The sequence below is a fragment of the Xiphophorus hellerii genome, chromosome 13 (genome assembly GCF_003331165.1).
Source record: "Xiphophorus hellerii strain 12219 chromosome 13, Xiphophorus_hellerii-4.1, whole genome shotgun sequence".
Lineage (NCBI taxonomy): Eukaryota > Metazoa > Chordata > Actinopteri > Cyprinodontiformes > Poeciliidae > Xiphophorus > Xiphophorus hellerii.
In genome coordinates this window covers 11,731,386-11,750,103 of record NC_045684.1, presented here as the reverse complement: position 1 = coordinate 11,750,103, position 18,718 = coordinate 11,731,386, and the positions used below count along the sequence as shown (strand labels likewise).

Below are 18,718 nucleotides of genomic sequence, written 5' to 3'. Positions count from 1 at the left end.
CGTAAAGCAGAAGAAAAGCATTGGTTGCGATGTCCGTTTTCCAAACTCATATCTATGCGTGAAGCGTCTAAAACTACTTTGAAATGTATATATTTTAGCACCATTGCAAAAAATAAAGACATTAGGCATGATTTAGGCATTTTACATGGTACTATTTTGGCGCAGAAAAAGAAAAAATAGTCCTGCGTTATAAATAAAACGCAGGAGGTGGGGCTCCATATTTCATATTACATTCCTATACACCAGGGGGCGCTACAGGCACAGCGTGTTTCGGAAATGTTCGACCGCGTACCAGGATGTCACAAGGCGCTAAGTTTTAACCATAAATGTTAAATGATTTGACAAATTATCTCTGGGAAAGAATCTCACTTTGGATAACTTTTAAACGGGAAAAGAGGATTAAAAAGAACTAAGCCGAATTTTAATTTTGTATGAAATTACAGCAGGAGGCTGCCGAGCGGCTTTTGAACGCGATGCTGTTTGTGTAAGGTGGAGCTAGCATGCTAAGCTAAGTGCTAGCCCAAGCTAAGTTAATGTTGGAGTGATAGAGATTGGCTTCTGTGGACATGGCAGCGGGAACAGGAGGATCTTTGGAAGCCTCACTGGACAAGAGGTTCAGAGGTCTGAGCAACACGATGGACTCCATCCAGGGACTGTCAACATGGTGCATAGACAACAAGAAGTACCACAGCCTCATTGTGCGCCAGTGGATGAAGTGTTTGAGGAAATGTGAGTAGCTTTACCACCTACCTGAAGCCCACTTTACCTGATCGGAACTAGTTTTATTAATGTAACGACTGCAATGTGTAAAGATTAGGCTGAAGTTTTCATCTGCTTTTAGGTTTACTTCAGGAAATGGCTATTTTACCGTTTTTAAAGAGTTACTAGCATTCGTCAGTTCTTGTTTAAAGTCCAAGTTACTTACACTCGGTTTCTACAGTCTCGAACTTCATTAGGTTTTTTTTTCTGGTCAGAATCACTTTGAAAGGAGAAAATGCATAAGGCAAGTTGATTTTCAATAACAAGGCAATTTAAATTGCTTTACAAGATGTAAACAAAACATCCGACAAACAAGCAAAAACATTACACTGCAGCGATATAACGGGAAAGTTGGAATAGAGACTAAAATAAATGATGTTCCATCTATTATTAAGGCAACATCATCAACCAAATGAGTTTTTAGCCTTGATTTAGAAGAACTCGGTGTTTCAACAGTTTTTTCGGTTTTCTGGAAGTCTGTTCCAGATTAGTGGAGGATAGAAACTGAATGCTGCTTCTCCATGTTTGTTTCTGATCTTGGAGATGCAAAGCAGACCAGAACCAGAAGACTTGAGTTTCTGGAAGCTGACGACAGCAGGTCTTTAATGTGTTTTGGCGCTAAGCCAGTCAGATATTTATAAATAACTGTATTTAAAAATTTTGTCTTTGAGACCAAACTGTAAGAGGTGTACAGAAAGGATTTGTCTAATTGTTGACCAACTTACCTGTTTGTCCATCCATCGACTAATCCATTTTTCCATCTATCCACTCCTCACCTCATCGGGACAGTGTCCAGTTCCTGTCACATTACTAGAAAGAAGGAAAGTTTAGACACTTATTCTCTTATTTATACATCTGTCCTGTGAACTTTTTCCACTTTTGCCCAGCATCACCTGGCGGTTTAGATAATCTCTGGGATGATCTAATCCAAACCTCCAAAGCCACTATGACGTGAAGATTTTTGAAAATAAATCATCCATGTAAATAATGTGTTCAGTCAGACTGTGCGCTAGTGGTGAGAACCAGGTTGCACCGCTCTAATCCATAAAAATGTAATGTTAATTTTCCTTAGAGTGCATATAGTGTTTTTCATGCAAGACTTTGCAAATGTTTTAAATTATGTCTAATAATTTAAAATCTCAGGATGTCTTCTGGAGTAGCTCTATGTAAGAGGGTGTACACAAGACAATTGTATGTTTTGGACAATTATTGCTTGCAACTTGCTACAACAACACAGATTGTTCCAATTTCCAAGCAGAAATTTTATAGATCCATTTTGCTTCTTTATGATGTGCTGAAATGTTTACTATAATTTCGGAAGATGAGGTTTATTGAGTTTGTTATTGTTATTATTTTTCACTAAGGGGTTGTTAAATGGCTTTCTGATTGATGAGTTTATTATTATTGATGAGTTGTGAAGTGAACCATTGTTGATCACAGGTTAGGTAATGTGACAGCTGTCCAGGGGAGAGGCTCAGATTGGCTCTTTTTTTTTTGAGGAAGACCTTTTTAGTGGTAGTATGTTGGGACTCTGGTTGCTTTTACAGCATAAACATTTTAAAATCAGGTTGGTTTTGTTGGAGCTTTTGAAAATAGTTTTGACAAGAACAATTCATTTGGGTTTTGTATAACTAGGAGTCAGTGCACGACTTACATTTTAAAACCAAACTGTTTAAAGTGCTGCTTGATGGCTTAGGTTTTTCAAATCATTCATTTCTTCCCAATGTATGATTATCAATGAATATTGGTTTCATTTAGTCACTCAGTTGCTTCTGTAAAGCACACATTTGTCTTTAGTTGAGGAGTCAAGTTATAGTTAATTATTGTCTCTGTTTTAGTAACACACTGATTGACTGGCCAAAGATCAGAATTGAACAATTTTTCCTTGTTTGACTCTGACCGTTTTCAGGATGTGAAAAACTGTAATTATTATTATTTTTTTTCCATTAGAGTTTGTTGGACTTTTCCTCTCTTTATGTTCAAATGTGATAACAGATTTTAGTAAAAGTTGTTAAAGCTTTCAGAGTAGAGAGGACATTTTGATGATAAAAGCAACAGCGGGGAAATATTGCTCGATGGTAACCATCACTTACTAAAAAACAAACGTATCCTCTGATTTTCTAGGACATTTTCACTCAGATGTCCCTGAAAAGTAGGGACATTTGAGTGAATGGAAAAGAATAAATTCCCATTAACCTGTCAAGATGCTTTTTAATGTGAAAGTGGTCAATTATGATTCTATAAAGCTACTGACTGGTGAGGTTATTTTAGTAAGCGAGACTGTAAGATGATAAATACTTTCGAAAGATGAATAAGTTTCAGGAAATGGCTTTTTGATAAAGTTTGTTAACTTTATCAAAAAGAATGCAAAGCAATGCATTCAGAATGCATTGCAGAATGCATAGCAATTACAGATTACACTAAATTAGCCATTGATTTATCATACTTTGGCTTTTGTTATCAATATTTAATGAAAAAAAGAAAATATTTTCTGTCTGTAAAATACATTCTGTGGCTTTATATTTCTGCTTTTTACTTGTTTTCATTCTTTCTATATTGTACAATTTATCCACAAATTATAAACTCCTGTTTGAAAAGAGAAAAACTTTCCGTCTTCTGGAAATCCTAATTATCTGGGTCCACACAAGTAGCTTTTCTATCTCTAGAAAAAGAAGTGTACATACGATAATTAAAACATCATTTAAATGAAAAGGCTTTTTCAGGTCTGAAAGAGAGTTGTTTCATCTGGTCTGGTTAATGGCTACAGTGAATACAAAACCTTTGCAAAACACTTTTAAAATCTCGGGTTTTTATGACGTGAAAAACTAAGACCACAGTAAATAATTTCCTGGCTTTTTCTACCTCTGATTCAACATTTATCTGGTGTAGCTCATTTGAAAGCAGAGAAAAGCATAAAAAAAGCTGCAATAACACAACATTATTTTTGAATTAGTGATTTCATGTTGATCTAAAGTAATCTTTACCAACATGCTTCCTCTCACTAGAAGTTATTTTTTTGTAGCTCTCCAGTCAGAGTCGGAGCTAAAGATTAGGGTGATGACAAGGAGGCTTTCACCAAAGGTCAATTAAAAATAAAAAATGCAATAAAACTGGTCAACATTTAGAAGCAGGGCCTGATTTCTCTAATCCCAATAATTTTTTTTTCCCATTGATTCTTTTTTTCTTGTTTTTTGTTTTATCATTTTTGATAATACCACTGTAAAAACACAAAAAGTAGTTTGGTCTAGTTTCTAGTACAGATAACTTAGTAAACTTGAAATGAGACACAACTAACTAAAAAAAATATCTTTCTACTTTTTAGAAAGATATAGAGGCTTGTTTTACGTCAATAATTCCTTAATATTGGTGAAAAAATATTTGTTCCATTGGCAGATTATTTCACTTATAACAAGACATTTTTCCCATATGTTAATTTATCTGCCAATAGAACAAGTACTGTTTCATCAATACTAAGGAATTATTTACTTTTTAGCTTCTGTATATTGCTAAGATGCTACTTTTAAGTTAGTTTGTCTTATTTTAAGTGCAATAAAACATTTGTACTAGAAACTAGACCAAAAGTAAGATTTTATGTTTTTGCAGTGTGAAATATACTGTACTTCTGTGTAAACAATAAACAAACAAAAACAAAGAAGTGCCCTCTTCGTCTACATGGATTTGAGCATCTTCTGCCTCTACCTTTTTGATAAATGAAATGAAAGGCCTCCAAATGTTTCTAATTTGTCCATCTCACCCTTCAATAAGTATGCAATCCTTTCCAGTGATGTCATTTGTCATTGTCATTGATTTACTGTTCCTCTGTGGGACTTCCTGCAGTGCAGTGATATACGTCAATCAGTATCACTAGATCCAACAGTATCTTTTCATTTTTTGTGTAATTGTGAATCCGAGATAAAGCCCAAACAGAAGCTGCTTTAGGTCCATATTGACGGGTTTAGTAGTATTTTTTCCCATCACCACTTTGACCTTTTCCCAAAAAAAGCATTGTTTTTTGTTTTTTTTCACAGAACCACGTGCAATGTAGTAATGTACCTCTGATTTATACATTTTGGGCTCACATCATAGCATCACCATTATATTTATATCTGCCACTGTTTTATACATGCACATTAACCATTTAAACGATGTGGCTTAAAAAAAAAAATCTCCAATTTGTCTAACGTTTTATACCAAATTCGATTTCCAATTTTAACGGCTTTTTTCTGCCTCATTTCTTTCCTTTAAAAAAATTTACAAATGACAGAAAATATCTTTTAAAAAGTCGGCCTGAATTCAGAGTCAAAATAAGCAGAAGCTGTTAAATATTCTTGTCAAACAAGATCAAGTTGGACTTTGATGTTGGGTGTGCTAACATCAGTCTGAATTATGAAAATCCAAGGAGTACATTGGTGGAAAAAAAAAAAAATCCAGATTTTCCAAACATTAAATCTTGAAAAAGAGAAGGTTTAATTGATTTATCGCTCAGCTCTAATTTAAACTGTATAAATTGAAACTTAGGATATTACTAGTTTATAAAAATCTGAAATTAAACCCTTCATCAGAATTTTCTCTAACATTATTTTGACAGCCCTGCGACAGACTGCCGACCTGTCCAGGGTGTAACCCGCCTCTGACCCGGAACGTTAGCTGGAGATCGGCACCAGCACCTCCCGACCCCTCAAGGGACAAGGGAGGTAGAAAATGGACGGATGGATTATTTTGACAACTGATTCTCATAGCTATAAGCTTCTCATTTTGATGCATCTAAAAAATAATTTATATTCAGATAAAATTTGTTTTGAAGCTCTTGGGATCTCATTAGAATGCCCGAGTCAAGTAGATAAAGATCTTGAGGTTTTTTTTTAATTGTTATTATACAATAGTTTTAAGGGTTGATTATTGTTTTCAATTAATTAGAAAAAAAACAGTTTTTTTCCACAGTTGACACATTTTACATTGTTTATCTATCTTTATTTCTAATTTATAGCTACATGTAACATTTGGTGGTTTAAACGTTCCTGTAAATTATTGCTTTTATTACATTTTTTTTGTCCCTTTTTTCTCAAATGCATTTGTTTTTTATTTAATTTGTGCAGTTTACATGTCAGAGTTACAAGTGCAGATATCCACTTTATTAAACGGTCTTTTGGTGTAACCAGAGCTGAGTTTTCATGACCTCCATCATGTCTAAAAGTGAAGTGAAGATATTATGGTTGAATTATCTGGTGATTTGCTCCCTTTGGTTACATCCTGAGCTTACTGTTGGACCTTATAGTTTTTAGTTGCTGTTCTGTGAGTGCAGTCACTGTTTCTACTAGCAAACATATGTTTTGATCTGTCTTTTTGAGTCATTTAATTGCTGGATTTTCTGCTTTTTTGCATCAAAACACAAAAGTGTGGCTACAGGACAACAATTTGCAGTTTCAAGCTTGATTATGCTTTATATTACTCAGTTACCCTTTAGGCCTCTCAGTAAAAAAAGACTTTAAACTTTAGAAACTGTGACAGAATATTTGAATGCATTAAAACTTTTTTAAAAACTTCTTATTCCTGAATGCCTAGTCATAACGTTTTAACCAAATATGTGTTCTGATTTTTTTCTGTGCATGAAACTGGTGAAGAAATAAGGAATTTTAAACTCTATTTGTAAAATATCATGTCCATCTTAAACCTTATGGCTGTTATGCTGTTTGTGGCAATGTTACCACTTTTCTGCAAATTGTTGAGTTTGGATTTATATAACTTTGTAGCAGTGACGTGCGGTCAGGGGAGGCAGGTGAGGCAGTGCCTCACCAGCCATCATGGAAAGAAAGAAAATATATAATCATAAAGTAATTTAAATTGTTATATTCATCCGGTGGTTTGTACTAAAAAATATTTATTTTTCATGTAGCTTCACCAATTTCGATTTTTATTTGTTCAAAATCGCTGAATTTTCTTATTTTCCCATTCAAATGCTTGGAAGCGATGCCGGTGAGGCAGCAGCGAGCTCTGCCTCACCTTGGATTGCGCAACCCCTGGCTCTGCGCTGGCTGCTAAGCGGAGAGAGCATGTTGCTGTACGGCGTCAATAAAATGGTTTAAACAAATTTAATATGTGAACTTATTTCCAATAATTTAGCTTATGTATATAATGTACAGTGCTTTTTGTCACCAACTGTGTTTGTGTAACGTGTTTCGTGTAATGAGCGATTATAAACGGCAGAGAACAGGTTCGAGGTGAGGCAGGCAGTTCACTTGCCTCATGGCAGGGGGCGCTCAAGATCCCAGACGTTCGTCTTGTTCACTCCTCAACTGCCGAGTAAGTGACAGCGAGCTAGGCTAAACGATTCGGGAAGCAAGTCAAGTGCAGCGATAGATTTTGTGAGCTACAGTTTGTATGTGTAAGGATGCAGAAGTGAAACATAACCTGTAAACTGCTGTCAATCTATGCATCTATTTGCAAATCTGATTCTGATGACGTCAGTGCCTCACCAGCTATGAACCTCACCGCACGTCACTGCTTTGTAGTTTAAAGTTCTGATGAAAGTAATCATTGGAAAACTAAATTGTCTGTTTAAAATTGTTTAAATTAAACCCACAATAAAACCACTGATTCAATATTTATTAATTAATAATGAAGCAATGTGTTTTCAGGTGGGTTTTTTTTTAGAAATAATAACTATAGCTAGTAAATTGGGACTAAAAATACTGATTTGTTACAGTATTTTCCCCATGGGTATTAAAATAATGAAAATTTTTCTTTGTAGGGAAACTAACCAATAATCATTTATTGGTTAGTGGGCATTTATTGTATTGTTTATCATTTTTCATGATTAATTCTCACCATGATGAGAATTTAGATTTATTATTTAATCACAATAAAGTCTAATTATTGATGTTTAAAAGCAACAAAAATCTCCATATTGTTGGGATTTTCTAATTTCACTATTTTTTTCCACTGTTTGTTCAATGAGAATGTCAGTAAATGGCAATAAATGTGAAAATATCATTAAATGCTGTTAGTGTGTGCAGTTTAACGCTAAAAAAAAAATCAAATTTCTCTATGTGACTGGTGTCCAAAAGATGCATATTACAAATGGGAATGTTTTTCAAGAGCAGTATTTGTTTTTGTGGGGTTTTATGGTTGCGTCATGCTATCACAGCCACACCAGTTACCTAATAAAGAAGTAATAAATAGTTATTTTCATCGCTTTTATTGTTACCACAATAGTACCTCAAAATATTGTAATAAAACTTTAAGCTCATATTGCCCACCCCTACATCAAACCTCTACATTTACATTTCTTTATTCTTTCTTTTTTTTTCATTAAATCACATTTGTTTTCATCTTTGATTTATTGCCAGCCCAACACACAAATTATATATTATATTATGTGGACTACATGAGATTTTATGATTCTGATTCAGTAGTTACCGTTGGCAGATTGGGGATTTTGAAAGCAGTTAAATGTTTTTAAAAGGAGGAGTTTCTTTAGGTCACACTAATGTTGTCCTCCATGTTTTCCTCTGCAGCTAATCCCTCCCACAGACTGAACCTGTTGTACCTCGCCAACGATGTCATTCAGAATTGCAAAAGGAAGAACGCCATTAATTACCGCACTGCGTTTGCCGAGGTGCTGCCAGACGCCTTCCAGCTGGTCAAGTAAGTTGTTTTTGGCAACAAAGAAGACTGGCTGTCGTCGGGCTTCTGCAGAAAAACTCTCTTCCCCTGTTTGATTGTGATATTTGTTCTAGAAATAAAAATGTGGATGATGTTTCCTCCTGCACAGCAAGGCTGAAACTGATGGTAGATGCTCACAAACCTCTTTGAGGTTAAGAAAAATACACAGGTTGGGGACAATTTCATGAAAGATGCCTTTCGCTAATGCGATTTCCATGGCAGACGAGTCATGCTAGACTAGTTTGATCTTTTCAACCGAACACTTTTTAAATAAGTCGATTAGGGAGCAGCGAAACCTAATCAACAAAGTCGACTAGAAAAATATGTTGACACCAAAAAGTGCTACTGTCGCTGCACTACAGAGGCTATAGAGCCTGTGGAGTTTCCATTGTCTGTCAGCAAAGTGGAAAGCAGAGTTCTCTTTCTACAGCAGCACTACTGCAATACATGGACATCTAAAACAGAAACATGAAAAAGCTTTTTGTTGGTAATATTTTGTATCAAAAATACAAAATATTAAAGGTTTTCTTATGATCAGAAGAGGAGATTGTCTTGGAAAATGTCATTGTGAGGTAGTACGACAAAAACATCAGCTAAAGACATCAGATAATAAAATTTCCCACCACAAAACCCATGGCAACATAAAATTAGAAGATATGAGATATATTCAGAAAATGTATGTTACAAATATACAACTTTGTTCCCCAATCGAACCGAGATTACCGGACTATCAGGTGTGAAAACACCCTGAAGGACACATGCCAGGTCCTAAAATGTCCATATTGGTTTTAACCAACAATTTTGAACCTGGCATGATTGACCAAATGAAAATTGGACTATAAACAAAATTAAAAATACTCATTAGCTGCTACTGCTGTATCTACAAGATATGTTGGATTCTTAGGTGAATGTTTGTTACTCTGGTTTCCCAGAGCTCATTGTCACACACCTACTTGAAATAAATGGGGAATTTATTTCAAACCTTATGTGGAGTTAATGCAATCATTTCAACCAGACGCATCTAAAGACAGTGAGGCCACCGTCTGAGAGTTTCCTGTAAGGTCACTGCAAGAAGGCGCTGCTAAGATACCGAATATGTTGGTGTTGCAAGGGAACATTTTGAAGTTGATTGAAAATAAGCTCAAAGCGTCTTTGGTGCCTCCAATAAAATGACTTCCACGGATTGTTTTATTCATATAGATATGCAGGGTCTGAGTAAAACTGGTCTGTACTCGTACAGCTCTAACATCCATGACTATTGTTTTGGTCTCGCCTCTCTGTTTTCTCCCCAGACTCGAGGGTGACCCCAAGACGATTAAATCCGTGGAGAGGATTGTGTCCATCTGGGAGGAGAGGGATGTCTACTCAGGGACGCTTGTTACTGATCTCAGGAATATCCTGGTCAAAGAAGAGTCGCCTCCCGAGACGCCTGTGGAGCAAAAAAGTGAGCTCAACATTTGTACTCATGAATCCTCCAAACTCTAAATTTGGCTACGTGTATTCTATTGTTTATCATCTACCAGAGGTGTGACCAAGTCACTGTGTTGCAAGTCTCAAGTAAGTCTCAAGTCTTTGTCCTCAAGTCCGAGTCAAGTCTCAAGTAAAGACAGGCAAAAGTCGAGTCAAGTCTCAAGTCAGGAACCTTTAATTTCAAGTCATTTCGAGTCGTTTTTATTTTATTTTTTTTTTATAATTTGCAATTATACAAAAAATTCAAATAATAGACCATTTGTTCGTTTTAAAATATGTATTTATCTCAAATGATAGAACATGTGTAGCTGAACACAAAGTATAAAAAACATTTTTAAATTGGACCACTTTATTGCCCAGTTCTGTTAAACTTGATATTCAATAAAAAAAGACGAAAATGCTGACATTTCCACAGCACAATACAAAGAACCATAACAGCAGTTTTTTCCTCTTTTCTCTGACCTGTCAAAACAATATATTGTCAATATAATTTCCCAACGTAGATGTCTTCAAATACACCAACCATCCTTAGATGATACTAGACCCGGCTCATCATCATGATGGGACAGAGAGACTCTGTTCCCTGTGTTCAGGTCCAGAATCTGCTTTCTGTTCCGGAGCCCCGCTCACTATCCACCGGCTTCCTGAGCTAACACGGTGCACATTATTTGTGGAGGCATTTGAAGGACCGGATTTATGGTAAATCATCACCAATTTAACCCGGAGTACACATGCTAACACGAAGTTAGCTAAAGTCAACTATCTTACAGCAAAAGAAAAGTGCCACCTACCGATCTTTGTGAAGCTTCAAATGCCGGACAAAGTTGGACGTCGTGGCATCTCCATCCGATATTCTCTTCTTGCATGTTTTACAAGTTGCAGTTCGTTTTTTAGTCGAAAGTTCATAACCTACGTAGCCAAAAGAAATTACTCGCGGAAGCATATTCGAGCGGTTATTTCGTATTTCGTTCCCTGAGCTCTGTAGCTTTGCCGCGTTTTTTTAAACGTCCAAATCCTGTTAATTTGATTGGTTGTGCTGCAGCTACGTACACATACATACATAAGGAGAGAGGAAAAACATAGTGACGGTCTGCGCATATTGATACGGAATGAGTGAAATTAATTAATGACGCCACTTTATAAATAATGTGTTTTAAATTTTAAGACTTTGAGTAAAAAATATCAAGTCTTTTCAAGTAAACAGCTTCAAGTCGAGTCAAGTCCCAAGTCAATGGCATGAAAGTCAAAGTCAAGTCCGAGTCTTTGAGCATTTTTTCAAGTCAAGTCTCAAGTCGTGATTTTAACGACTCGAGTCTGACTCGAGTCCAAGTCATGTGACTCGAGTCCCCACCTCTGTCATCTACTGTGGAAAATTTCTCATCATGATAAGAATTTCGATTTATTGTTGTATCAGTACATTTCAATTAATGATGTTAATTAAAATAAAACAATCTGATAGTATGATTGGCAGTTTTATTCTCCACCATTTGTTCCATGAGAGCTCAGTTACATTTACCTATAGAGACGTAACAAATTGTATTTTAATTTTTAGTGTTATTGCGATAAAATACCACAAAATGTTGCGGTAAAATTCTAATTCCGTACCGCCTTAGCCTGCTGCAATAAGCAATTTATCAATTGTTTGATAAATTAAAATGAGCTCGATCATTTTCTGATGATTAATACTTTTGGAAGAGCAATTTTGTTCACAGAGACCTCGTAAAATTCACCGTTTTGGTTGTGTGTGTGTGTTCTGTATTTTACTTTCTTTTTTATACTCTTTATTTAAAATTTTCATTAAAATGAAACATAAAACACACAGAACTTGGGGCACTGATACATAGATAAATAGAAAGAAACAAATATATATATATTACAAGATGTTACACCTAGTTATGCTTCCTTGTTCTTGTATGTCAGCCATTTAGACCAGCGTTTGTTGTAAGAATGTCCTTTTATATGTAAAAGATATGTCAGTTTTTCCATTGAGTGAATCTCTTCCACGACTTCCCGCCAATGGTCTCGCTGGGGAGGGAGTTTCTTTAGCCAAGAGCGTGTAATAGCTTTTTTGCTTGCAATTGATAGAACTTTAAAAAGATGCTCATCTTCTTTTTGAAATACTTCTCCAGATATCTGCCCCAGCAGAAATATTCTGGGGTCTTTGGGGATGACATACCCCAAAATTATCCCGATAGTCCGACAGATTCCATCCCAGTAAGGTGCCAACTTTGGGCAGGACTAAAATACATGAGAGTGATTGACGTCCTGATGGCCACATTGACTCCAACATTGCTGTTCTTCTCCTCTATGTCTACTAGTAATTTGAGGTGTGATAAAGTATCTAATTAAGCACTTCCATCCGAATTCCTTCCATCTTTTAGAACTGGTAGATGTCTGTTGTGTCACACACATTGAAAGCCAATCACCCTCTGTAACTTTTACTCCCAGTTCCCTTTCCCATTTAGACTTAATATTCAAGGTGTTATTTCCATTATGTTTCTGCAACCTTTTATAGAGTTTGGAAACAGTTTTACATGGGAGGTGAATATAAGCATTTGCAAAAATGTTTACAATAGCATTACCTTCTGGAGGGACACCTTTTTTTTATTTTAGTATTATAAAAAATGTCTTACCTGAAAATATTTAAATAAATCTCTGTTCTCAAGATTATAATCCCTTTTCCTTTGCTCAAATGTTTTAAAGGTGTTCCCTTCAACAAAGTGGCACAAAGCCACAAGTCTTCTATCTTTCCAGCCTAAAAAAGAGGAATCTAATTCTCCTGGCCAAAAGTTTGAGTTACAGGAGGGCCACATCAGGAGACCAGTGACATCTGCCAATTTGTACCATTTTACATTTTATTTATTGTCTTTGGTTGTTCTGTTTTGGATAAAATATTCTCCATTTTCAGTGTTAAGTGTTCAAAAATGTAAGTTTATTGCTTTTTGAGAGGACAATTTTGCTACTATCAGTATATTACTTAAAAAATAACATTGTGGTAAACAATATTATCATTTATCGCAATAATTACTGGGACAGTTTATCATCCAGCAAAATTTATCATGACAAGCCCAATAAAACCCATCCCTAATATCTTTATACTTTAATCCTTTTTCATATCTGTGTTAAATTTAATTGTAATTGATGTATACTACAAATGTGGATTATTAAGTCCAGTTTGTTAATTTTCATGTTTTTAAAGCTCTGGTTGAGTCTAAAGCTGATCTGCGATCCAAGGTTGTTGCTGAGTTTGTGGTGAGTGAGACCTCCACAAGCACAGTAGATCTTTCTGTGTCCATTCAACCTAAATATCAATCTGAGAATATGACTCCTCCTGCTTCAGCCTCAAGCCTTTATCGACCAGCTGACCAAGTACAAGAGATCTCTGGAGGAAGTTGACATCAGAGAAAAACAGCTGGCTGCCATGAGGGTGGACATCTTCAGCTCCGACGCTCTCAGGAAACTCAAAGGTGCCTACTTTCAATGCTGCACTGTCTAAAACGGTTTTACCTCGAAATTCAGTCATCTTTTTCTCACAATTACTCTTTTATGATCCATTCTTGCAGATAAAGCAGGAGGAAAGAAGTTCTCCAGAGACTTTGAGGAGGGAAGTGCTCAGCTGCACGAGTTTGTCAAGTTTTTTGAGAAACAAAGCAAAACCGCCCCTGCGCTTCTTGAAGCTCTTGGGAATGCAGACATCTTCTACGAGACGCAGTACAAAGAGGTCAAGATTGTTGCCAATGTAAGTATTTAGCGTCTTAGATGTCAGGTATTTGTTTTATGTTAATATTAAAATGTCAAAGGAATGAAAATGTATTGACATATTTGTAAGCTGCTCCCAAACTGAGTAATTTCTGTAAGCTTGTTCATAAATGATAACTTTCTCTGTGTTCTTCAGGCCTACCAAACCTTCGCAAACCGGGTTTCCCACCTCAAACGTAAGCTGGATGCCCTGAAGTCCAACTTACCGGACCTGGACGAGTCGCCCATACCTTCGCCTACCGCAGACGCTCCGTCTCCGACCGGATCCGAGTCTCCGTTCCATGGCCTGGACTTGGCCAACCCTGATCCAGACCTGGACGGTTTGGTTATGGAGGACGACGCCGAGCCTCCGGCCCCGAGTCCTCTGTCTTCTCCTGGAGCGTCCCCGAGTCAAGCGGAGCTCATTGGGGAGGACGACAACCGGGAAGTGGAGGACATGGAGCTCTCTGAGGACGAAATGGACAGTGGTGGGATCATAGGTAAAAGGGTTTTTAGTTACGTGTGTGATTTAATTAATGGAAGCTAACGTACAATGACACATTCAGGTTTTCTCCACACGTAGCCGAATATCTTGGAAACCGAATAAATTTTATATGCACTCATAAACTACATTTAATATCACTAAAATCGATTATTAATAAAAACTCCGACCAAACTGGACATGTGACAATTCTTCTTATTTGCGTTTATGTGTGTACATTGGAGACCTGAGATTTAGATGTCCGCTCATTACCATCTGCAACAAATAATGTAGCGCTGACTTCACATATGTGACCACTGTTATTGTTTGACCATGCAGTGGAATTATTAGACAGGTTCTGATTTCTATGTTGGTTCGTTTTTTTTGGTCTTTTATTTTTTATTTATTTTTTTTAACCTCCAGGCACCATATTTCATTCATTACAGGAAGTCGTGTTTGTTTTCAAGGGCTGCCATAAGTTTTAGCTTTGTGCTACACTGCCCCCTATGGATTTGGCAGGTTTATAACAATGCTCACTGGTGTAATTCAACAGGTTCGTGTGGACTTTGTGTACAATATAAAAACGAATATCTCAGCTACATTGTTTAAAAAAAAAAATAGTAAAGACCTTGCGATGTGTGTAAAATGCCTTTACTGCATCATTACTGGATATTTTCTATCACCTCTTTCATTTCAGTTGAGGAGCAAAAACAATCCCTCACCCAACCAGCGGTGTCTACTCCAATCCCTGCAAAGAGTGAGCCATCAGCAGCAACCGAGCCTCAGGTCAAAACTCCTGCAGCTTCTTCTGCAGCTGTTCCTGCGACCATCCCAACAACTGATTCCTCAGCCGTTCCTTCGCTCATCCCGTCACCTGCAGATGTTCCCACAAACATCCTTTCAACTGTTCCTTCGTCTGCTCCTGCAGCTGTTCCTGCAGCTGCCTTGGAAAGTGTTGATTTGGGTAAAATTGGCTCCATCCTCAACAGCTTGGGCCCAGTCATAAATACTACAAGTGAGTAATGGTCTTTTTTTTCTTGAGCATCATTTTTGTGATGTTTTAACTGTTCTGAACGTCAGTTATTAAATGTAAAGTAAAGTAAACCTAGCTTAGGGAAGTGCAACCTGTCACTCTTTATACCTTCCACAATGGCTCTATACAGCTTTGGCTAAAAATGACAAAGAACTGCTTGTTGTTTTTAAATGTAGATATAAAAAAATGCAGGTTTTAGCAGTTTTTTCATGTTTTTATATAGCAATTGTATTGAATTTCCACAACAAAATGACATGAAGTATTCCTATAGACATATTTTTTTTAAGGTTGCCAACTATATGCTTTTTTCTTTTTTTTTGCATATTTTCCACAATGTCTGCATTCCTACTTATTGCAAAAGTGTTTTTTTTTCATTTAAGAATAATCAAAATGAAAAACAGAAGTAAAATGACAAATAAATACAAAAATACACACACATCTGTATTTACAGACAAATATGCATTGTTTTCGTAGCAATGTTCCAAGTAAATATGTTCCAGTATTTACAGACACAGAAGGGTTTTTTCATTTTAAAAGCAAAATGTGGAATTTCTTTGTACAGTTTTGGCTTCATTCCTGCGATGACTGTGTCTTTTTCTTTTGAGGATGTATATTCCAGTTAAAAATGAATCGACTACAAAAGTAGTTCACAATTATTTCAACAATTGATTAAACCGATTAATCGTTTCAACCATGAAAGCGTAATTTTTACTACTGCTACTGCTAATTTGTGTTGCTCTATAACAAAATCCCAATAGAGCAGGTTAAAGTCTGTCTTTGTAAGGTGATTCTTTAGCCAGGCATTTTATCTAATTAATGAGTGACTTACTGTGGATTCACATGATGAGTGACTGTCCTGCCTGTTCTGTCTTGCAGCAGCTGCAGTGGAGAGTCGTCCTGCAGCTCCACCATTATTACCCAAACCCGCCGCTCCTTTAGTCCCTCAGGATGCCAGTTCCCTGGTGAACATCCTCTCCAAGGTGGATGTGAGTCCTGCAGACCTTCTGAGTGCCCTGTCCAAAGTTCAGAGCCAAAGCAGTTTGAAGGGTTGGTCATCATCTGTTTTATTTTAGATTTCATGTTGAAAGCAGTAAACATGCGGTAAATACTCAATTGTGTTCTATCTCTCTCTCTCTGTTTCTCTTTTCATCTAGGTGTCACTCCTCTACTGTCTCCAAATATGGCCCCAGACCCGTTCCCTCCAGGCAAGATTGCTTCCTCTCACCCGTCCTCATCTGCATCAGCAGCACCTCCTCGGAGCACGTCTTTCTCCTTTCCACCACCTGTGCATTCTGCACAGCAGAACTCTCAACCAGCCCCCAAAGCCTCTGCCCTGGTCCAGGCTCTGCACAGAGATATGGATTTGAGTACAGATCCAGAACCATCTATTTCCTCTACAAGCTTAGAGTCAAAAATACACAACTTCCTGCAGGGGAACCCCGCGTTCAGTGTGTTCGACCAGAGTTTTCCAACAAACCCGGCTGTGCGAGGGGAGAGTTTTAGCCCGGTAACTGGCACAGACAACCAGGAGGGAACGCCAGTGAGGGATGAGGGAGGAGGCACTCCCACTCAAGATGAAATCATGGACAAGCCGGTGGCGGTCCCGTTCCCTTCTGGGAAGAATCTGTCATCTGTTGACAAAGCAGCCAATGCTCTTCCTGTAGCATTTGAGAATAAGAACCCCAACAACCCCCGACATGTAGCTCACCCGCTGCCAGGCTTGGCTCAAAATGGGCAGATCTTCCAGCCCTTCCCCATTGGCAATCAGGAGATGTTGGAGAGTGGGATTCCTGCGCCAGCTGCACATTACCAACATGTTCCCATGCATCCAGGAGGGCCTGGAGCTGCAGGTGGCGCTGGGGGCTCACAGACAATTGAGGGCTTTCAGAGGACAAACGAACAGAGTTGGTTTGGTGATCCCCACCCCGAGGGGAGCTCTCGGCAGCCTGGCGGCTACAACATGTTAGCGCCGGGACTTAGAAACAACACAACAGGACTATACCCATACCAACAAGAGCAAACTCCGGAGCAGCTTCCGCCTGTCGCCCCTGCTTTCTTTAGAGCTACTCTTCCTCCAGTCCCAAAAGTGCCGCCTCCACCACCACTTACTTTCGAACCCCTGTTGACTCCCCCAGTGGGTGGTCTGATGAACCCCCCTCAGCAGGAGCCTCCACCCAACATCGGGAGCAGAGGCGACAGCTTCAGCAACATGGTGGTTCATGACCATCAGCATACGTCGCTGCATTACCCGGATGACCTGTTCCATGACCCGCATCACCAGCAGCAACCTCACCAGGAGGATATGCGTTACCATGATGATGAGCATTTCCTCCATGACGATCCCTACTATCCACCTGATGATGCGTATTTCAGACCGGGGAGTCCTCCTCGCCCTCCTCCTCCCCACCCATACCCACGAGGCCGTGGGCACCTCTCTCCTCCGCTCTCCCCTCCAAAGGACCCTTACTTTGCCCATGAGCAGCACAATCCCCCTCCTCCACGTCAGTTTGCGCCGAGGCGGCCTCCTCCTCCTCGCCACGAAATGCGCCACCCTATCCAGCGGCCCCCTCCACCTCGGCCCCCACACCTATCCCGGCATCCGCCCCCCAGAGGCCTGCCTCTCTCGCCTTTCCCTCGTTTCAACGGCCCCGACCCGAGGTTCAGAGGCAAGCGGCCCGGCCCGAGAGGAGGGGGTCCGATGTTCCCTCCGAAAAGACCCTTCCCACCCCCACGGTACTGACAGCTCCAACTTGAATCAGTAGCTAGTCAAGAGAGTTGAAGTCCAAACTCTGTTAAAGCTGTGCAGATCCCAGTGGGCATCAGCGGACAGTTCAGAAACCGAGATGGAAAAAAATGGCGGCGAAGAAGGAAAAACGGACAAGATCCCGGGGCGCTCCGAGAAGGCTGCTGAGCTGTGAAGACAGAAGATTAAAGAAAATCAGAGGTGGATATATAAATATATACATATGTAATTCACTTTTTGTGTTGTTTTTGTTCCAGTATGAGTCACCACTTTAAATGTTCAACTTGTAAAGGACCGTTAGTTTAATAAAGGTTAGATTGAATCAGTTCACATGCAGTCAGCTGTAGGTTTACTCCTCACGGACCGTCCCTCATATTTCTGTTCCTCCAGGTCTATGACGATCATTAATTTTGCTACCAACTAGCAGAAAATGTAGTTGCTGTCATGTTTTTTTCTCTAATTTAGTTCCCATCAAGCGGTTTTGCCTTCCAAATCCGCAGGATAGCGGTAGTAATTTTTGTCAAATATTCATTTAAATCCCACTTTAATCAATTTTGGTGTGCTTAAAGAAAAATATTAAGTTGCTTTTTCCGACAACATATTTGGTGAATCGTTTTTTGTTTTTTTTATTGTTCAAACTTGGAAATGTCCTATTTGTGAAGCCATGCTCCTTCAGCCAGTGCGCCAAGATGTCTTCAGCGATAGTTTTACGTCTCAGTTAAGTTTTTCAAAAGGAGATCGCCGCAAATCGAGAAAGGTGGGAGGCGTTGGGTGTTTTTTTTTTTTGTTCCTTCATCGTTCAACACCAACATCCCCGAGGAGTAAATATCTG

The 18,718-nt window shown here is 38.4% G+C and overlaps 1 protein-coding gene across 2 annotated transcripts in view; it reads left to right on the top strand.

Annotated features, from left to right (window-relative positions):
* The first annotated feature begins 270 nt into the window (after positions 1–270).
* Positions 271–18,718, top strand: part of celf3a (cugbp, Elav-like family member 3a) — a 69,812-nt gene continuing 51,364 nt past the window's right edge. Inside the window, exons 1-10 of one of the 2 annotated variants that reach the window (XR_004341546.1) lie at positions 271–729; positions 8,274–8,403; positions 9,714–9,865; positions 13,091–13,143; positions 13,232–13,358; positions 13,455–13,630; positions 13,787–14,129; positions 14,808–15,125; positions 16,020–16,190; positions 16,298–18,087. The gene's annotated coding sequence lies outside the window, so the exon portion shown is untranslated. Of the gene's footprint in view, positions 730–8,273; positions 8,404–9,713; positions 9,866–13,090; positions 13,144–13,231; positions 13,359–13,454; positions 13,631–13,786; positions 14,130–14,807; positions 15,126–16,019; positions 16,191–16,297; positions 18,088–18,718 lie in introns of those variants that run through there. The other variant, XM_032580764.1, reaches the window with a different exon arrangement.